Source organism: Schistocerca gregaria, chromosome 2 (assembly GCF_023897955.1).
Source record: "Schistocerca gregaria isolate iqSchGreg1 chromosome 2, iqSchGreg1.2, whole genome shotgun sequence".
NCBI classification, from domain to species: domain Eukaryota; kingdom Metazoa; phylum Arthropoda; class Insecta; order Orthoptera; family Acrididae; genus Schistocerca; species Schistocerca gregaria.
Genome location: NC_064921.1, coordinates 146923404 through 146946879, shown reverse-complemented (window position 1 = coordinate 146946879; position 23476 = coordinate 146923404).

The following is a 23476-nucleotide window of genomic DNA, read 5'->3' as shown; positions in this document are numbered from 1 at the left end:
GCCGCCGGGCCGTCACTATCTGCCCTCGGTCAAACTCATAGAGATCGTGCGGCTTCCCCCCTCTACACACGGACACCACGTTCACTGACACTACATACACCTTGACTGTGTCTGACCGGCATTCATTCCTTGCAATGTGACGCTACTAGTGTCTGGACGGGTTTATATGTGTAGTAAGTCGGTGATCATAATGTTCTGGCTGGTGCATACACATATCTTGTGTCAACTTCTTGTATGTACTTGGAAATTATAGTTCTGTGAGCTATACAATACGTTTATAAATAGACAGATATTTAGGTTTAGGTTTGTAGGTTAAATGGCCTTCGTGGTTGAAAATAATGATATTGCCTGGAGGGCTTTGTACAGGGTGATTGCCGGCCTGGGTGGACGAGCGGTTCTAGGCGCTACAGTCTGGAACAGCGCGACCGCTACGGTCGCAGGTTCGAATCCTGCCTAGGGCATAAATGTGTGTGATGTCCTTAGGTTAGTTAACTTTAAGTAGTTCTAAGTTCTAGGGGACTTCTGACCTCAGGAGTTAAGTCCCATAGTGCTCAGAGCCATTTGAACAATTTGAACAGGGTGATTCATGAAGATATTCAAATATTTTAATACGTAAGAAAATAAAAGAAAAAGTTCATCTAAACATAGGTCCGAAAATGTTTAGTGACGGAGTTACGGTTAATAAAAGATTCTGCCTGAAATATGAGCAACTTCGCTAATATGAAGCAGTCGCAAAACTGTACCAGGTTAAGGTAAAGCACGATTTACATTTATTTTGTTGTTTTTAGTCTGGTGAATTTAATGAAACATGCCCCCAGACGTGTATATGCAGTAGTTTTTCAGAACATCCAGAGAAGAAAAAATTATTATGCAAGTAAATTTGTTTACTTTTCATTAAGAATGTAGAAACATTTATCTCGTTGTTGGCAACCGTTAGTGAGTTGCTTCAGTCGTTTCCTAACCTTGAAACGAGCTAGTTTTCTGTATTGTTCAGTGAAAGAGCAAACGTGTATTTCAGTGAGACCACATAGTAACTGTTGTAGTTAGTAGATTATTTATGAATTAGGGATGCCTTTCAAATTTACGACAGAGGAATATGCCGATATGGTGTTTATTTGTGGCAAATGTGATGGTAATGCTACGGCTGCAGTTAACGAATATTGTGTACGTTATGCAACTCGGAGGATTTCGAATGCACGAACCGTTAGTGGAGTATTTCGAATGTTATGGGAAGCAGGTCCTCTACCTAGCGTCGTAATCAGTACGAGCGCTCCATACGTGAAGACGATGGTGAGGATATTATGGGTGCTGTTCAACGTAGCCCGAGTACCTGTACACGCCGTATCTCTCAACCATTAGTAATTTCACAATCTAAGGTACGGCGTTCACTGAAGTACAATAATCTGTAACCCTACCATACACAAATTTGCAGCATTTACATCCGGGAGATCCTGCACTTCGTTTGGAGTTGTGCAACTGGTTAAATACTAATTGGCAGTTACACAAATACATTTTATTCACTGATGAGGCACAGTTTACTCGAGGTGGTATAAACAATTCACGTAATGAGCAAGTATGGTCTGAAGCAAACGCACATGCAGCAGTGCAACGCAATTTCCAGCAGCGATTTAGCATAAATGTGGGGTGTGGTATAATGAACACACACCATTCACTTTCCCAGGACGTCCAATAGGCGAGACGTACTTACCATTCCTTCAAGAAGAAATGCTCTGTTTCCTCGAAGATGTTCCACTTGCTACGTGATTGCACATGTATTTTCAACGTGACGGTGCGCCTCCACATTTCACCAACCCGGTTACTATATATTTAAATGAACGTTTTCCCGAGATATAGATTGGTCGTGATGCTACACGTCGCCGGCCGGAGTAGCCGAGCGGTTCTAGGCGCTTCAGTCAGGAACCGCGCGACCGCTAGGGTCGCAGGTTCGAATTCTACATCGGGAGTGGATGTCTGTGATGTCCTTAGGTTAGTTAGGTGTAAGTAGTTCTAAGTTCTAGGGGACTGATGACCTCAGATGTTAAGTCCCATAGTGCTCAGAGCCATTTGAACCATTTTGTTACCCGTCTGTGGCCACCAATATCGACCGCTTTAACACCAATGATTTTTGTGTATAGGGATGGATGAAAGGCATAGTTTATGAGGACAAAGTCAATAACGCGAGGCATTACTTCGCTTGCATTATGGATGCAATAGACGAAATTAAGAATAATCCTGTGAAAGTGAAATGAGCAACAAAATCTGTTCATCCCTATGAAAGTGAAACGAGCAACAAAATCTGTTCATACACGTGCAGCTAAATGCATTGAAATCGGTGGAGATAATTTTGAACATTTATTGTGAATATATTGTTCACTGTACAACTTCCTTAACACTGAGATTTGTTTTTTCCGGTTTAACATAAATTCACGTGTGCTATGGTATTAATAAAAGCAGATTATCTGACACATACATACAGTTTCAGTTAACGTTATTACCATCATTTTTCCAAAATTAAATGCTCTACAACTTCTGTTGAAATCTTTGTGCAATTGTCTGGAATTCAAAAAACAATGTGTGCCAAGTAGTTAATAAATTAAAATTTTTACGAAATTACTTCTTTGCTCCTCTGGATGTTCTGGAAAACTACTGCAGCCACAAGTCTGTGACATGTTTTATTAGATTCACCTGATCAATAACAACCAAATAAATGGAAATCATGCTTTACTTTAACGTCGTACAGTTTGGCTATTGCTTCATATCAGCGAAGTTGCTAAATTTCAGGCAAAATCTTTTATTAGCTGTAACTCTGTAACTAAACATCTGCGTATCTATGTTTGTATGAACTTTTTTTTAGTTTTACTTGTAGAATAATTTAGTACAATATTCGCTTAACTTCGTGAATCATCCTGTATATGATGGTCATAATCAGAATTTTGAAGTGGCTTTTAGCAATTCCTCTTGTGCTACCGATGAAGCAGCTTGCTTTGCACATCAGATATTTACATTTTGGTTTGTACGTTAAATGGCCCTCGTGGTTGAAATTAATGAAGATTTAGAAGTACAGGGTTTTTCACATGTACCTCTACCGTTTCAAAAGACGACTGCGAGAAAACTACAAGACATCAGTGGAAACAGCATCTTTCCAGGTTTCTGATCGGCGAGGTAGACGTCGCGGCTTCGGATCGAATCCGCCCGGCGTCCTAACGATAAGGGATCGGTGTGTCGACCATCACCTTTCTTCTGTTAACTATTGGTTACTGTTACCACTATTGTCATTATTTCTCTTCTTCTTACTATTACTAATATTGTTATGGTTCAAAAATGGTTCAAATGGCTCTGAGCACTAATGGGACTTAACATCTGAAGTCATCTGTCCCCTGGAACTTAGAACTAGTTAAACCTAACTAACCTAAGGATTGGGTAGAGCGGAGATGAGGGATCCAGGTGACGTGACAATGGTGAGGCCAAGGTAGGTGAGGGTGGAGGAGAGGTGGACAGGACGGGCGCAGGTGGTAAGGGAGAAATCAAGGAGCCGGAAGGAGCGAGTGGTACGACCTACTATGATTGCCTGGATCTTGGAAGGATTGATTTTCAGGAGCCACTGGTTACACCATGCAGCAAAAAGGTCAAGGTGATTGCGGAGACGGTGTTGGGACCGTTGGAGGGTATGAGCAAGGACAAGGAATGCGGTGTCATCGGCATACTGCAGGAGTTGTACTGGAAAGGGGGGGGGGGGGAGGGTGTTGGGTCTGCGCACGCCTACTCACTCTCCATATAAACATTACCTGGCACCTTATATGTAACAATACGAACAGCATCTGTAATGTTCCAGAGCGAAGTTATACTCTTAACTGATGCACAACTGCATTTCCATTGTTTGGAATGAGGTTTCAGTATCCCATAATCCATTGAAGTGTTGCAGAGAACAATTTGACATCCGCGTAACAACAGTAGCCCTATGGCTAGCTGTACCCTTCTCTTCTGTGGACACTTCCGCAAAATCCTGTAATCCGAAAGGGACGAGAGCAGGAGAAAGTCGAAGCATCTGAAACTGCCGATTAGAAAAGCAAGTTAGTATTATTAATAAAGTAAATTAGAAATTACAATAGCGAATGCGAAATCACACACACAAAATTTATGAACTTAAAACTCAGAATTAATACCTTCTCGAAACGTCGCCGGCATCGATATCGATGACAGGGAAAAATCGTCGAGATTCTCGATCCTCGTAATGAATGAACTATATGTGTAGGTTAGAGTCATAAGTCACATGCTCCAAAATAATGAAAATTGAGATGCCGACATATTCTCATATAGCTTTATACATAGAACATAATTCACGAAACAGTTATTCACATTTGGCACAAGATCATTGAGAAAACCGGTGTTAAACTTCATGGTTAGTTTCAAAAGACTCATGATCCACGGGATCTTGTGAGTTTTGTCCCGTACCTCATCTTGACCAATCAGTGATTAGCTTACTCGGCGCCATTTTCTTGTGTAGTAGTAAATATTGATGCCAGTGGAGTGTGCTTTCTGTTCTGTTCAGTTATTTTGGGGAATATAATTCAATATAGTGGTTGGAATAAAACTGATTTGAGACACAACTCATGGAAAGAAAAGTGTTGCATATCGAGTCGCAACACTATAGTTCCCGCGAAACTAACATGTTCAAACAGCTCAGTACCAAAACTCACAAGATCCAAAATGGGAATTGTCAAAACTTATATGTTCCATTGCTCATTAACAAAACTCACATGATCCATAATATAACCTTAAATTATTGTAATTTCTCAATAAACAAACATAATCTAAAATATACATAATGATTTATAGCCATTGTTCTTGCACATACTGCTGTCAATATATGGGACATGCGAACGACGCATGTTTTTGGAGCATGTAAGTTATGCTTCTAACCTACCCATATATTTACACATAGTTAATTTTGTACGGAACCCGCGGAGCTCGAGTCCTATTTACACTTGTCCGGTTTTTAGGTTCCGTGCCTAAATCTGTAAATAACGGAACTGTTTTATGATCGCTTTGTTGTCTGTCTGTCTGTTAAGAACCCTTTATCTCAGGAACGGGTGGACGTATTAAGTTAAAATTCATGTCACCTACTAAGGTACACCCCCCCCCCTTCCCCATGAACCATGGAACTTGCCGTTGGTGGGGAGACTTGCGTGCCTTAGCGATACAGATAGCCGTACCGTAGGTGCAACCACAACAGAGGGGTATCTGTTGAGAGGCCAGACAAACGTGTGGTTCCTGAAGAGGAGCAGCAGCCTTTTCAGTAGTTGCAAGGGCAACAGTCTGGATGATTGACTGATCTGGCCTTGTAACAATAACCAAAACGGCTTTGCTGTGCTGGTACTGCGAACGGCTGAAAGCAAGGGGAAACTACGGCCGTAATTTTTCCCGAGGGCATGCAGCTTTACTGTATCATTAAATGATGATGGCGTCCTCTTGGGTAAAATATTCCGGAGGTAAAATGGTCCCCTATTCGGATCTCCGGGCGGGGACTACTCAAGAGGATGTCGTTATCAGGAGAAAAAAAAACTGGCCTTCTACTGATCGGAGCGTGGAATGTCAGATCCCTTAATCGGGCAGGTAGGATAGAAAATTTAAAAAGGGAAATGGATAGGTTAAAGTTAGATTTAGTGGGAATTAGTGAAGTTCGGTGGCAGGAGGAACAAGACTTCTGGTCAGGTGACTACAGGGTTATAAACACAAAAACAAATAGGGGTAATGCAGGAGTCGGTTTAATAATGAATAGGAAAATAGGAATGCGGGTAAGCTACTACAAACAGCATAGTGAACGCATTATTGTGGCCAAGATAGGTACGAAGCCCACACCTACTACAGTAGTACAAGTTTATATGCCAACTAGCTCTGCAGATAACGAAGAAATTGAAGAAATGTATGATGAAATAAAAGAAATTATTCAGATAGTGAAGGGAGATGAAAATTTAATAGTCATGGGTGACTGGAATTCGGGTGTAGGAAAAGGGAGAGAAGGAAACATAGTAGGTGAATATGGATTGGGGCTAAGAAATGAAAGAGGAAGCCGCCTAGTAGAATTTTGCACAGAGCACAACTTAATCATAGCTAATACTTGGTTTAAGAATCATGAAAGAAGGTTGTATACATCGAAGAACCCTGGAGATACTAAAAGGTATCACATAGATTATGTAATGGTAAGACAGAGATTTAGGAACCAGGTTTTAAATTGTAAGACATTTCCAGGGGCAGATGTGGACTCTGACCACAATCTATTGGTTATGACCTGTAGATTAAAACTGAAGAAACTGCAAAAATGTGGGAAATTAAGGAGATAGGACCTGGATAAACTGAAAGAACCAGAGGTTGTACAAAGCTTCAGGGAGAGCATAAGGGAACAATTGACAGGAATGGGGGAAAGAAATACAGTAGAAGAAGAATGGGTAGCTTTGAGGGATGAAGTAGTGAAGGCAGCAGAGGATCAAGTAGGTAAAAAGACGAGGGCTAGTAGAACTCCTTGGGCAACAGAAGAAATATTGAATTTAATTGATGAAAGGAGAAAATATAAAAATGCGGTAAATGAAGCAGGCAATAAGAAATACAAGCGTCCCAAAAATGAGATCGACAAGAAGTGCAAAATGGCTAAGCAGGGATGGCTAGATGACAAATGTAAGGATGTAGAGGCTTATCTCACTAGGGGTAAGATAGATACTGCCTACAGTAAAATTAAAGAGACCTTTGGAGATAAGAGAACCACTTGTATGAACATCAAGAGCTCAGATGGCAACCTAGTTCTAAGCAAAGAAGGGAAAGCAGAAAGGTGGAAGGAGTATGTAGAGGGTCTATACAAGGGCGATGCACTTGAGGACAATATTATGGAAATGGAAGAGGATGTAGATGAAGATGAAATGGGAGATATGATATTGCGTGAAGAGTTTGACAGAGCACTGAAAGACCTGAGTCGAAACAAGGCCCCCGGAGTAGACAACATTCCATTGGAACTACTGACGGCCTCGGGAGAGCCAGTCCTGACGATACTCTACTATCTGGTGAGCAAGATGTATGAAACAGGCGAAATACCCTCAGACTTTAAGAAGAATAAAATAATTTCTATCCCAAAGAAAGCAGGTGTTGACAGATGTGAAAATTACCGAACAGTCAGTTTAATTAGCCATAGCTGAAAAATACTAACACGAATTCTTTACAGACGAATGGAAAAACTAGTACACCTCGGGAAGATCAGTTAGGATTCCGTAGAACAACTGCAACACGTGAGGCAATACTGACCCTACGACTTATGTTAGAAGAAAGATTAAGGAAAGGCAAACCTACGTTTCTAGCATTTGTAGGCTTAGAGAAAGCTTTTGACAATGTTGACTGCAATACTCTCTTTCAAATTCTGAAGGTGGATGGGGTAAAATACAGGGAGCGAAAGGCTATTTACAATTTGTACAGAAACCAGAAGGCAGTTATAAGACTCGAGGGACATGAAAGGGAAGCAGTGGTTGGGAAGGGAGTGAGACAGGGATGTAGCCTCTCCCCGATGTTATTCAATCTGTATATTGAGCAAGCAGTAAAGGAAACAAAAGAAAAATTCGGAGTAGATATTAAAATCCATGGAGAAGAAATAAAAACTTTGGTGTTTGCCGATGACACTGTAATTCTGTCAGAGACAGCAAAGGACTTGGAAGAGCAGTTGAACGGAATGGACAGTGTCTTGAAAGGAGGATATAAGATGATAATCAACAAAAGCAAAACGAGCATAACGGAATGTAGTCGAATTAAGTCGGGTGATGCTGAGGGAATTAGATTAGGAAATGAGACACTTAAAGTAGTAAAGGAGTTCTGCTATTTAGGGAGCAAAATAACTGATGATGGTCGAAGTAGAGAGGATATAAAATGTAGACTGGCGATGGCAAGGAAAGCGTTTCTGAAGAAGAGAAATTTGTTAACATCGAGTATAGATTTAAGTGTCAGGAAGTCATTTCTGAAAGTATTTGTATGGAGTGTAGCCATATATGGAAGTGAAACATGGACGATAAATAGTTTGGACAAGAAGAGAATAGAAGCTTTCGAAATGTGGTGCTACAGAAGAATGCTGAAGATTAGATGGGTAGATCACATAACTAATGAGGAAGTATTGAATAGGACTGGGGAGAAGAGAAGTTTGTGGCACAACTTGACCAGAAGAAGGGATCGGTTGGTAGGACATGTTCTGAGGCATCAAGGGATCACCAATTTGGTATTGGAGGGCTGCGTGGAGTGTAAAAATCGTAGAGGGAGACCAAGAGATGAATACACTAAGCAGATTCAGAAGGATGTAGGTTGCAGTGGGTACTGGGAGATGAAGAATCTTGCACAGGATAGAGTAGCATGGAGAGCTGCATCAAACCAGTCTCAGGACTGAAGACCGCAACAACAACAAAGGTATAAGGTCCGTTGACCGTATACAAAATTTTAAGCTTCCGAGTCAGTGCAATCAAAGGATACGACCATTTATGTCACATGTTTTGATACGCCTAAACTCACTATCAAAACCAATAGGGTACTTCAAGTTGACGTAGAATGATGAAATTCAGCAAGAAGCAAGGTTTCACAGTACAAGGAAAATATTTTTTGTCATTTTTTATCCATCTGTCTGTCTGTCTGTGTGTTAAAACCCCTTTTCTCTTGAACAGTTTGACGTATCGAGTTCAAATTTGTGTCACTTGCAAAGGTCTTGGTTCGTTGGCATTATAACAAATTTAAGCTTCTAAGTCAGTGTAAGCAAAAGAGTCGACTATTTATGTTGTATATTTTGATACTCGAAAATTTACTCGTCAAAACCTTAAAGGTACATCCTGTTGACGTAGAACCATGAAATTTGGCAAGCAGCAAGTAATGGAAAAAATCCGAAAATTGCTAATTTGTAGCTATATCACATGACAAAATATTTTTTTCTCATTTTTTAACACGTATGTCTATCCATCCGTCTGTTGAGTCCTCTTCTTCTCTGGAAAAAAATGGAATATCAAGCTCCGATTTTTGCCACAAACTGAAGCCGGTTCCTTTGTGGTGCAAAAAATTTAAGCTTCTCGGTCAGTACAAACAAAAGATTTGACCTTTATGTCATACATTTTGGTACTCGAAAACTCACTCATCAAAACGTATAGGGTACTTCATGTTGACCTAGAGTCATGAAATTCGGTAAGTTGCAACGTTTCGCAGTACAAGTAAAGTAAAGAAATCCGAAAATTGTTAAACTATATTTATATCACATAAAAATATTTTTTTGCCATTACATCATACTGCAAACATCATCCAGCCCAAGCATAATAAACGTACACAAACTGTAAGCTGTATACATGTTTTATAATAAAAATATTTTGTTACATTCTATCTCTCTGCATATATAAACTGAAGTCTGCTGCTCGCTTCTCTTTTTATATCCGGGGTAGTCTGAGGAACTACTTACATGTGTTGATATGGTCTTGGAATTTCCGGGACCAACATCCTGTCAGTATCGATGCTGATAAATATTGTTGAGATTCTCGATTCCTAGGATGGATTCCCAGATGCGCGACGAAAAACGCACGCCGAATATATATATATATATATATATATATATATATATATATATATATATATATATATATATATATATATATATATAACCGTGTTTAATAACTCTGCTTTACTGGCACAGTCACCAGTGACTTCACCGTTGTTAATCGCGCAGTGAAGGTATTGATTGTGTCTTGCCACTGGTGTGCTTTATGTATGACCAGAATCTCTTTGGGTTTTCTGCCAGATTTTGAGACAGTATTTCGTTGAGGAAATTATTAAAAGCATCTCGCATTGACGTACGCGCCATATTTCGAACTTCTGTAAAACTTTGACAATCTTGGGGATTTTGCGTTCTTTTAAGTTTGGCATGCTTTTTTCGTTGCTTCTTCATCAACGATCTGATCCGTTTTGTGTACCATGGGGGATCAGTACCATCCCTAATTAATTTATGTAGTATATATGTCTCAATTGTTGTTTATACTATCTCTTTGAAAACATTCCAAAACTTTTCTTCACTTACATGATCAGATCGGAAGGAGTGAAGACTGTCTCTTAAAAAGGCGTTAAGAGCATTTTTCTCAGCGTTTTTAAAATAGATATACTTTGCGTACAATGAGTCGCGATTTGGCCTCCGACCACCTGATGGAAGAGAAGAGTCTGGGGAAGGCGTGAAGAAAGGTATTCCCCTCGCACATTCTCATCCATTCTCAGCCGGCAGGGTGGCCGAGCGGTTCTAGGCGCTACAGTCTGGAACCGCGCGTCCGCTACGGTCGCAGGTTCAAATCCTGCCTCGGGCATGGATGTGTGTGATGTCCTTAGGTTAGTTAGGTTTAAGTAGTTCTAAGTTGTAGAGGACTGATGACCTGAGAAGTTAAGTCCCATAGTGCTCAGAACCATTTGAACAGCTTTTCAGGGTGGTTCAGTTATGGTGTGGTCAGGAAGGATTTGGCCTTCGTGGAGCATGGGAGCCTTACTGCACATCGGTATGTGGAGGAAATCCTTCTGGAACACGTTGTGCCTTTCGCTCCATTCAGTGGTGATGATTTCACACTAATACACAACAATGCTCACTCACATGTTGGGAGAATTGTGCAAGAGTTTTTGGATGAAAAGAATTCATGCTATGGGTTGGTCTGCTCGAAGCCCTGATTTGAATGCTATTGAAGACGGATGGGGACCGGCTGGGGAGAAGAGCCCGTTAGCGCTATCCAGAGATCCCACGGAACGCCCTCCTGGAAGAATGGGATATGATTCATCAATAGGACATTACCATTGTGGTGTGCGTACTGTAAGACCTTCGGTACACACACCACCAGATTATTTGACTAGTCGCTCTAACGAAGTAGGCGAGTGTCAGCAATATGTCTCGTGGTCTTATCGTGGCATGTTTATCTTCTGCCGTTAGGTCAGACGATTGAAATGCCACTTGCACGCTTAGAGTAGCAGATTGACGGTGACCAACTTCACACAGAACTTGATTAATTTTCACACACATTTATTAAAATAATAAAAAGCATAGAAATAACTTGGTTCTGGGTGCTATTTACAATTGACAATATGAAGGTCCTTTGGTCTTGGTACATTAATCTTATCTCACATATCTCTGATACTTGACAAAGTGTCTGTACATTTTTCTTCTTGGCTTTGTACAGGAATATGATAATCTTATTAGACGCAGACTGAAACTTGACTATAGACTGGTACAGACAATTGCAGACTAATGCAGACTGACTAATCGGAGGTCTGTACACTCGTTATAATACCTCGCGCGTTCAGGTATCACTGCGCGAGTGTGATCCGCGAGGAGAAAAGGTTCTACGTTAGCAGCAATCTCATTGGCTGCGTTACATATTAATACGCGGATCGGCGGAAGCAGAATTTGGTCCGTATCTAAGACAGCGCCATCTCGTAGTCCGGAGACGGACGAGCGCTGCGCCTGCGCTGTGTTGCTTAGCGGGGCGCGCTCTAGTGGTAAAGTTGTGTACGCGCTGACTACGCGGAACTATGTACACAACAACCACATTAATCAGAAGCATGCCTGAAAGGTTGAATGCCATCGTTGGTGCGAGAGATGTCAATACACGCCTTTGAAGATGCAAACGGAGGTCCCCGAGATGGTCTCCGAGTTCTGTGAAGTAAAGTGTGGAGTATATAACATCAAAACAGACGTGCATAATCTTTATGAACTCACTCAAAAATTCCTAGAAGTGTGCATCTCTGGCTTTATTTGTTAAATTTTTTTATAATCGTGTTTCTTTAACCATTTTTGGACACTTCGATGGAACCGTTTTGCTATATATTGTAAGTAGGTTGTATGTTTTTTTTTTGTTATTGGTAACGCCACGTAGCGCTCTGTATGAAAATCACTGGCTGTGCTGAGTGCAGTCCGTGGCTGGTTTGCATTGTTGTTGGCTATTGTAGTGTTGGGCAGTTGGCTGTTAACAGCGCGTAGGGTTGCTCAGTTGGAGGTGAGCCGCCAGCAGTGGTGGATGTGGGGAAGTGAGATGGCGGATTTTTGAGAGCGGATGATCTGTACGTGTGTCCATCAGAAACAGTACGTTTATAAGAATGAATGTCATGAACTGCTATATATATATTATGACTTTTGAACACTGCTAATGTAAATACATTGTTTGTTCTCTATCAAAATCTTTCGTTTGCTAACTATGTCTATCAGTAGTTAGTGGCTTCAGTAGTTTGAATATTTTATTTAGCTGGCAGTAGTGGCACTCGCTGTATTGTAGTATTTCGAGTAACGAAGATTTTTGTGAGGTAAGTGATTTGTGAAAGGTATAGGTTAATGTTAGTCAGGGCCATTCTTTGTAGGGATTATTGAAAGTCAGACTGCGTTGCGCTAAAAATATTGTGTGTCAGTTTAGTGTTGATCAGAATAGGTAAAGAGCGAAATGTCTGAGTACGTTCAGTTATGCTCAGCTGGTTGAAAATCAAATAACGAAAGGGATTTACCAGCACTATGTGTGTGTGTGTGTGTGTGTGTGTGTGTGTGTGTGTGTGTGTGTGTGTGTGTCAGTGTCAGGGTGGTGGCCCAGACAAGTACATGCGATTGGACGTGAATTTGTGTCGGCATTAACGGAGGAAGAAAAGATCTACAGTTACTTCCAGCAGGATGGAGCAACTGCCCATACAGCCGGCCGAAACTTGGAGCACGTTTATACAGTCTTCATGCCTGACTGAGTTGTTAGCAAAGGTCAGTCTGGCCGCGGCCCTATCTGGCCACCCAGGTCACCTGGTGTGTCAGTGTGCGATTAGTTTGTGTGGGGGAGCCCTCAAGACTAAGGTGTATCGCAACAACCCTCGTAGTCTTCAAAAACTGCAGCAGATCATTTCGGATGAGATTTCAGCAGTTCCAGAAGTCGAGCTTCTATTCTCTTTAAATAGCCTGCTGACTTGGGCTAGACGAATCTTGGTCACTTTAACATCTGCTATAGTCAGGTCGGTACTGTATTTCTGTGTTCTCTGCTGTGTTCCTTTCTACAAGGGAACTCTGTTCACCGGGTCCCCCACCAGTTGAACTCTCAGTGCGCGAGTCCTATTCACTATTTTTTCTGTTTTAATATCGATATACAGGCAAATTTAATGTATTTTTTATTAACCTAAATACGAAAACCTAAGGGCGATACCTTCTGCATCCTAAGAACCTTTATGTTGTCCCGTTATGCGATTAAAACATGAAAATAGAGACAAGTTTCAAGAAACGAAAAGCATAATCTACTTATAATGTAAGTTTCCGAGAATTTTTCATTTCTTACGTTGCTCTTCACTTCTAAACCACTACTCGTAAATTCAGAAGCTGTATTAAAATTAATTACCAGTCATATCTGCTGGCTGGATTGATGATGTAGCCGTTTGAATAACATTTCAAAATGATGATATTCTTGTCGGGCCAGCAGCTTCCATATTTTGGGGGTGTATCTTCACAATTAGGAAGGATTTTGAAAAGATGTAACATGGAAAGTGTATTACATCTGCCAGTCAACACTATACCACTTCGAGGTTCGGTAAGAAATAGCTTAGGATTGGGCAAGCTCGGCGCTTACAGAATCCCTTGCCCCTTGCGTGCTGTTGTCGATTTTTTTCTTTTTTTTTTTTTTGGCGGCTATGAATGAAAATGTGTGTGCCGGAGTGGGATTCGAACCCGGCATCTCCTGTTTGCTTTATAGGCAGGTTTTTTTTTCACACAGGAAACACATCGAAATATACACTGAAATGGCAGTGCAGTCCTTCAAAAAACGAAAATATTCACTCTTTTTTTTCTAAAGCACTTAGGCAATCAATTAAAATAAAACAAAAGGGAGAAGTCAGGAAAACGTATAGGAAGGTATGGGGCATTAATTTTAATGCGCCCACACATTCTTTCCTCCGTCACTTCTACATCGTGGAACATCTAAGTTCGTAGAAGTGTCCACAAAAATAGAAAAAAATAAAAGGGGAGGGGGGAATTGCAACTCATCAAACGCCTTGTCGACGAAAAACAAGTTACAACATATTAGAAAAATTTCACGATAACAGGGCATGTTGCAAGCGGTAACGTTACCGCTGTGCTACGAAGGCAGACGCCACTGTGGGAAAAACCGTTTGATTGTCCATACAATCGAGGAGCATCGCCACACATGATCACTACAACCTGAGTAATCTGCGGTGTCAGAGCAATGTCTTAGCGTTGGGCACAAAAAATGGGTGATGAGACACTAACAGTTCTACCTGCTTCTCATTATAGACTGTGTCTCAATGGATTCCATTAAATATAGACTAGCAGCTAATACTGTAGTGACAAGAGCCATCTCTGTCTTTGTTTCACTCTACAGAGCACAAATTTTATAGCGATTCGTCGTTTCCGCTACCTTTCACCCCAGGAGCGCTCTGCACTGTACCTTCATTTTGCCTGATGGGCTAGCAGCAACATTTTCTCTCGCAGGCACTTTAATTCATCATGGTATATAAAAGAACCGATACCCGGAAATGTAATTTTATGGAATTGAGTGATGGCAATTTGCTGCGTAATCTTGGCCAGATGTGATTGAATGGTAGGTAGCCTACTGTCAACGAAATTATATGCATTACGACGATTGAATGTCAGTATATTTAGAACTGCGAGAACTGTTCGATTATTCAGAGACCGATGTTGTTAGTAATAAAAAAAGTGACAGACTGATTCGCGTACACAATTTTCCCACTAGAGCGCGCCCCGCTAAGCACAACAGCGCAGCGCTCGTCCGTCTCCGCACTACGAGATGGCGCTGTCTTAGAGACGGACCAAATTCTGCTTCAGCCGATCCGCGTATTATTATGTAATGAAGCCAATGAGATTGCTGCTAACGTAGAACCTTTTCTCCTCGTGGATCATACTCGCGCAGTGATACCTGAACGCGCGAGGTAATATAATGAGTGTACAGACCTCCGATTAGTCAGTCTGCCTTAGTCTATAGTCAAGTTTCAGTCTGCGCCTAATAAGATTATCATATTCCTGTACATAGCCATGAAGATAAATGACTAGACACTCTGTCAAGTATCAGAGATATGTGAGAATAAGATTAACGGACCAAAACCAAAGGAACTTCAGATTGTCAATTGTAAACAGCATCCCGAAACAAGTTACGTAATATCTATGCTTTTTATTATTTTAATAAATGTGTGTGAAAATTAATCAAGTTCTGTTTAAAGCTGGTCACCGTCAGTCTGCTACTCTAAGTGTGAAAGTGGCATTTCTATCGTCTGACCTAGCAGCAGAAGATAAACACGCCACAATAAGACCACAAGACACTGCTGACACTCGCCTACTTCGTTAGAGCGACAGATGGTGTGTGTACCGAGGGTCTTACAGTACGCACACCACACTGATAAACAATGAAAAATAATATGGGGACGGTAGACTTGCAATATACCAACAAATCGCCCTTAATGGTCTATGGATTTTAGTAATAAAAAAAGAAATGTACTGATACACAATAAGATACTGACGATAGATTTGCAGTTCAAATACAGATGTGAATAAGTGAGACCTTTCCGGACAGACCCGCACCTAAGACTAGGGCTTCACTGCAGCACGATTCGCACTGCGGGAAATCTCGTATTCTTTTCCATTTTTCGATTGGCCGGCGATCCAGTGACCGTTTGTGGCAATATATCCACCACCCGCCAGATCGTTTTTAATGCTCTTTGAATTTTAATAACTTTGGAACACGGACTAATATATAATTACAATGCAATGTGTTTACAAATATGTGTTTGCGAATGTGTCTCTTGAATGAGTTGATATGTCTGAAAACGATGGAGGAAAAAGTTCTGCTGTTGCTAAAACGCTTTTCTTGGATTATTTGGAATATACATTTAATCTCATTCAAGAGAACAAATAAAGCATGTATTAAGACGAATTGCACCTGAAGATGGACCCACAGGGTCCGAAATGCATGGTGTGCTGAATGAAACACGAAAAATTGTCACTGAAGGAGTTTTTTAGTTCGTACCTTGAGTGAATCATGAACCTGTTCGTTTCTCTAACTTCCATTCGTCCTACAATCTTGTGACGCCTGATTGTACGATCCCCAAGACTGGCCTTGTCATTGTATTCTCGCGGTTAACCACGATATATTTAATTGGCTTGGCATTTAGTTCACGTTTCATTTTACTCTTTGTTTCATTTGAATGTTTCCACCTTGTCTTAAAATAGATTAAAAGCTAAGAACATTTTTACCTGAGCATATAATTTGTGAACACGGGTTGAAATGCAACACTGCAACCCACTATGTAAATCATTATTCTCTCATAACCAAATAAAACATTGTGCTGTATTCAGTAAAGAACTTTTTTGGGGACCGTCTGTCGGATATCTTTGCTTCAAAATCAGCATAAATGTTTATACACTGAAGCGCCAAAGAAACTGGTTTAGGCATGCATATTCAAATACAGAGATATGTAAATAGGTAGAATACGGCGCAGCGGTCGGCAACGCTTATATAAGACAACAAGTGTCTGGTGCAGTTGTTAGATCGGTTACTGCTGCTACAATGGTAGGTTATCAATATTTAAGTGAGTTTAAACGTGGTGTTATAGTCGGCGCAGGAGCGATGGGACACAGCATTTCCGAGGTAGCGATGAAGTGGGGATTTTTCCGTACGACCATTACACGAGTGTACCATGAATATCAGGAAGCCGGTAAAACATCAAATCTTCGACATCGCTGTGAGTGCAAGGACGGGACCAACGAAGACCGAAGAGAATCATTCGACGTGACAGAAAAGCAGCCCTTCCACAAATTGCTGCACGTTCAGTGCTGGGCCATCTACAAGCGTCAGTGTGCTTGATGACTGCACGACACAAAGCTTTACGCCTCGCCTGGACGCGTCGATACCGACATTGGACTGTCGATGGCTGGAAACATGTTGCCTGGTCGGTCGAGTCCCGTTTCGAATTGTGTCGAGCAGATTGACGTGTACAGATATGGAGACAACCTCGTGAATCCATGGACCCTGCAGGGGACTATTCAAACTGTGGAGGCTCTGTAGTGAGCAGCTGGTGTGATGTGGGACCCATGACACGTCTAGATGCGACTCTGACAGGTGACACGTACGTAAGCCTCCTGTGTTATCAACTGCATCCATTCATGTCCATTGTGCACTCCGGCAGACTTGGGCAATGGCAGCAGGACAACGCGACGTCCCACACTTTCAGAATTGCTGCAGAGAACCTCCAGGAACAGTCTTCAGTCTCCTAGACATGACCATTATTGAGCATATCTGGGACCCCTTGAAAAGTCCTATTCGTACTCTTACGGATTTATGGACAGCCCTGCAGGATCCGTCGTATCAATTTCCTCCAGCACTACTTCAGACATTGTGTGTATTGTGTATTAAACTGGGGGCCTACAATCGACGGAGAGGCTTCGTCCCGCCGTAGCCCTCAGTGGTTCACAATCCTACAACAGGCCACGGCAGTCCGCCCACCCCACTGCCGCCCTACACTGAACCCAGAATTATCGTGCTGTTCGGCCCCTGAGCCCCTGCGTACCCTTCCCTCCCCCCCTCCCCCCCTCACGGAACGTTTCATACCAGACGACTGTAGCTCCAAATGTTTGCGTGGTAGAGTAATTATGGTGTACGCGTACGCGGAGACAGTGTTTGCGTAGCAATCGCCGATATTGTGTAACTGAGGCGGAATAAGGGGAACCAGCCCGCATTCGCCAAGGCAAATGGAGAACCACCTAAACACCATCCACAGGCTGGCCGGCTCACCGAACCTCGCCAGTAGTCCGCCAGGCGGATTCGTGCTGTGGACTGGCAAGATTCCCGCTCAGGAAGCAGCGCGTTGGATAGAGCGGCTAGCCGGGAGGGCTACTTCAGACAGTCGAGTCCATGCCGCGTCGTGTTGCGACACTTCAGCGTCTCGCGGCAGCCGTACACGACGCTAGGCAGGTGTACCAGTTTCTTTACTCTTCAGTGTATATCCGTACGTAACGGTACTGTGAGAGAATTTGTATTGAAGATTGGTTCAAATATAACAGCAGTTTGTGGAGTGCTAATATTTAATGTCATTGCCTTAGAGTTTCACGACACTGTCAAATGCCGGCCGCGGTGGTCTCGCGGTTAAGGCGCTCAGTCCGGAACCGCGCGACTGCTACGGTCGCAGGTTCGAATCCTGCCTCGGGCTTGGATGTGTGTGATGTCCTTAGGTTAGTTAGGTTTAAGTAGTTCCAAGTTCTAGGGGACTGATGACCACAGGTGTTAAGTCCCATAGTGCTCAGAGCCATTTGAACCATTTTTGACACTGTCAAATGTTGAGTAGAGCTGTTGCTTGTTGTTGTAGTTCAAATCGCTCTGAGCACTATGGGACTTAACTTCTGAGGTCATCAGTACCATAGAACTTAGAACTACTTAAACATAACTAACCTAAGGACATCACACACATCCATACCCGAGGCAGGATTCGAACCTGCGACCGTAGTTGTTGTTGTGGCTAGAGAGCTCTTATTTGTAGCTAGTTTGTAGTTTATCTTACACGTCACGTGTGTCAAATGTCACGTAATTGTTCGATACTGTATCGAGTGCCGGAATATGTCGGGAAATCTTGAGCCAGTCAGAGCGCGAGTATAGTTTGTCCAGCCCTACTTAAGACCAGCCATTTGACCCCGTTTACATTCGTAAATTCTTCGTACGATGCCTTGTGACTTCTATGAGCCAGTTAAAAGAAAAAAAATGTTAGGAGAGTGCTTCTCGGATTAGGTATACTATTACTATGGCGACTTGTCCTGTTCAAAAGACTGAAGCAGATACTGTCCCAGTTATCTCTGTCACAGGCAGAGGCAGAAAAAAAAGATTGAGAAACTGCACAGTCTGAATAAATGACTGGCGTGCGAAGAGAAAATAGTGTGTACAAGTATGTAGTTTGATATAAAAATCGCTGAAAATTGTAAGTTTTATGCAGACGTGGAAATCGTTTGCCGGAAAGACATTAAAATCCCGATTGAAGTAGCACCATGTGGTAAAGATGCTTTCAGATGCCTATTAGTTTAATAAAACGTATGACAATGCAATCTTGATAGCTGCTGAGAACTACGGGACGAGTTCATAGAGGCAGAAATTATGACGTCAGCACAGGCTCTTGGCGTGTACATAGAAGTGCACTTCCACGCCTGACGGGCGCGTTTAGAATGACTTAGGTGCGCCTGGAGACACTATGGCTTCATACCCCTCGACATAGCCACAAAAATGAGATGCGCAATATTGGCTCTAAGGAAGTGATAAGGTGAAGGAGATGTTGGGCACAAGAGGCTCTTCGAAAGAGGAGATAAAAGGCGTGCGTTGATAGAGAATGGTAAGAAATCTAGGACAACAAAGAAACAGGGAGGAAACTCTACCAGTAAAAAAATGAAATGATCGTATGGTATTTTGGCCCGGAGGTCTCATTCGGGGAAATTCGGCTGCCGTATTGCAAGTCCTTTTTAGTTGACGCCACTTCGGCGACTCCCGAGTCAATGATGATGGACACACAACAGCCAGTCCCCTGCCTGGTATGCGGTAGCGCTACCACTACGCTACGGAGGCGGACTCTACCAGTTCCTTCCCATTATAAAAGAAAGGTAAAGTTGCTTCTCCCCACCCAAAGGAGCAATATACTACTTGTAGAGGAACAGTCAAAATCCCAGCTAGTCACTGAATATACGCAAAAGCACCATAGACACTTGTCAACGTGGAAAAATCGGTGGTTGGTTGATTTGGGGAAGGGACCAAACAGGAAGGTCATCGGTCCCATCAGATTAGAGAAGGTATTCGGCCGTGCCCTTTCAAAGAAACCATCCCGACACTTACCTGAAGCAATTTAGGGAAATCATGGGAAACCTAAATTAGGATGGCCGGACGCTGGTCTGAACGGTCGTCCTCTCGAATGCGTGTCCAGCGTGCTAACCACTGCGCCACCTGATTCGGAGGAAAACCACTACCCCAGTACATCGTATGGGAGTGTGCTAGGGGTCTACACGTCACAACACACATAATAAGGAATGAGGAGCTGCAGCCCAAGTTGAACTTGGTGACAGGAAATATCAGCGTAAGAAAGGCCATATTGGAGTGCCTGTGTTGTTCAGTGTACGACGCAATGTTCCTTTGGACGCGCATGCATGTCTAGAGGGACAGTGCATCGTACTGTACGGTTTTCATACGTTTCCTTCCGTTGTAAATATTTCACGTTTACCGTACTGGGGCAGAGGTGCACGAGGGCGCTGCACGAGTGTCGGTTAAGATCTTTGATTTTTGTTGTTAATATAATCAGTGGTACTCTTGGTCGCCAGTCAGTTGTGCAGCGTTAATGAGAGCTGATATTTGTGAATCTGGGAGAGATTATTTGGAATATTTTATTATGTAGATGAAAACTTGTTCGTAATGATATATTATTGACTGAATGGACGGAGAAGATCTTTTGAGGAATATTGAAGGTAACCAACGCACGTGCAAAAATGAAATGCTTGTTTGTCAGAACCATTACCTCAAGGAAATCTTAATAACTAATAATATTCTTGGTTAGTGTTAATTTAATTGCTTTGTTTTCATTGTGTCACAAATAACGCAGTTGGTTTAAATTTCTGCGATGAGCAAATTTCGTAATTGTTAGAGTCATCTTGTGTTGTAAAATCTTTTTTGTCAATAATCACAGTTTAATTTGTCAAAAACGCATTTATTTAAGTAAAACCTAGTCCATCATTCTTAGAAAAGTTTTAAATATTTTGTCTTGTGTGCATTGCGCCGTACGCCAGACGCAGCCGTAGACTGTTTCTGACAAAGCAAAGAAGAGTTTAGCAGTGAGTAGATTATTTTTCTTTAATCTGCTCCTTTCCTGATTTCAATTTACTTTCGGGAATGTCAGTACACCAGACGCAAAATAGCATGCAAGTAAGAGATGAGTTACTCTTCTCTCACGGCAGATCTTGCTTTGCATTCTCGTGAGTAGACAGTACATAGTTAGAATTTTAAGGTGTTGTGCTAAGTAAGCAGATTAATTAACAGTGAACGATGAAGATAATCTATATCTTGTGGATATTTCTGGTCAGATATTGCACTTCATGTTACTTAACTTTCATAACGTACTTCAGTATTGACTTTCAAATGAACAGTATTCACTGAATGCACAATTAGTTTCTTTTGGGATTTAATTAGATTCATTCTCATTACTTCAGATTTAGCATTCTACTAAGGTTAAAGTTCTGTTTCGCGACACTGTTCACAAGCACAATACAGGGCCAACCAGCAGCCAGTATATTTAGAACTTGAATAGAATATCTTATGAATATGAAGATAAACTTTTTGAAAAAGAATTCAATATTTCAGATATAGATAAATTATGTAGAAAGCTTAGAATACTTCTGAGCAGAAAATGATTCAAATGGCTCTGAGCACTATGCGACTTAACTTCTGAGGTCATCAGTCGCCTAGAACTTAGAACTACTTAAACCTAACTAACCTAAGGACATCACACACATCCATGCCCGAGGCAGGATTCGAACCTGTGACCGTAGCGTTCGCTCGGCTCCAGACTGAAGCGCCCAGAACCGCAAGCCCACTCCGGCCTGCTCTGAACAACGCAGGCACTACAATATCGTATTTATCCACCAACACCAGACAAGCGACTTTCAATTAAAATGACTACCTGAACAAGAATACACATAATGAATGTACAGGGTGTTTCAAAAATGACCGGTTTATTTGAAACAGCAATACAAACTAAACGAGCAGCGATAGAAATACACTGTTTGTTGCAATATGCTTGGGACAACAGTACATTTTCAGGCAGACAAACTTTCGAAATTACAGTAGTTACAATTGTCAACAACAGATGGCGCTGCGGTCTGGGAAACTCTACAGTGCGATATTTTCCACATATCCACCATGCGTAGCAATAATATGGCGTAGTCTCTGAATGAAATTACCCGAAACCTTTGACAACGTGTCTGGCGGAATGGCTTCACATGCAGATGAGATGTACTGCTTCAGCTGTTCAATTGTTTCTGGATTCTGGCGGTACACCTGGTCTTCCAAGTGTCCCTACAGAAAGAAGTCACAGGGGTTCATGTCTGGCGAATAGGGAGGCCAATCCACGCCGCCTCCTGTATGTTTCGGATAGCCCAAAGCAATCACACGATCATCGAAATATTCATTCAGGAAATTAAACACGTCGGCCGTGCGATGTGGCCGGACACCATCTTGCTTAAACCACGAGGTGTTCATAGTGTCGTCTAAGGCAGTTTGTACGGCCACAAATTCACGAAGACTGTCCAGATAGCGTGATGCAGTAATCGTTTCGGATCTGAAAAATGGGCCAATGATTCCTTTGGAAGAAATGGCGGCCCAGACCAGTACTTTTTGAGGATGCAGGGACGATGGGACTGCAACATGGGGTTTTTCGGTTCGCCATATGCGCCAGTTCTGTTTATTGACGAAGCCATCCAGGTAAAAATAAGCTTCGTCAGTAAACCAAATGCTGCCCACATGCATATCGCCGTCATCAATCCTGTGCACTATATCGTTAGCGAATGTTTCTCGTGCAGCAATGGTAGCGGCGCTGAGGGGTTGCCGTGTTTGAATTTTGTATGGATAGAGGTGTAAACTCTGGCGCATGAGACGATACGTGGACGTTGGCGTCATTTGGACCGCAGCTGCAACACGGCGAACGGAATCCCGAGGCCGCTGTTGGATCACCTGCTGCACTAGCTGCGCGTTGCCCTCTGTGGTTGCCGTACGCGGTCGCCCTACCTTTCCAGCACGTTCATCTGTCACGTTCCCAGTCCGTTGAATTTTTTCAAACAGATCCTTTATTGTATCGCTTTTCGGTCCTTTGGTTACATTAAACCTCTGTTGTAAACTTCGTCTTGTTGCAACAACACTGTGTTCTAGGCGGTGGAATTCCAACACCAGAAAAATCCTCTGTTCTAAGGAATAAACCATGTTGTCCACAGCACACTTGCACGTTGTGAACAGCACACGCTTACAGCAGAAAGACGATGTACAGAATGGTGCACCCACAGACTGCGTTGTCTTCTATATCTTTCACATCACTTGCAGCGCCATCTGTTGTTGAAAATTGTAACTACTGTAATTTCGAAAGTTTGTCCACCTGAAAATGTACTGTTGTCCCAAGCATATTGCAACAAACGGTGTATTTCTATCGCTGCTCGTTTAGTTTTTATTGCCGTTTCAAATATACCGGTCATTTTTGAAACACCCTGTAAGAGTGCAGGTTGTAGACACATGGTTGATGATATACAGGAATTTGGGTCTGACCGTGAGCTGTGCTCGGATAGCCTTATGGCAAGGCGACCGCTCGCGATAAGCGGGAAATTCGGGTTTCCGTGCGACGCAGATTTACATTGTCGCCATTCCATTATACAACTGATGGTTGTCCTTATTCGTAACTGCGAATACGT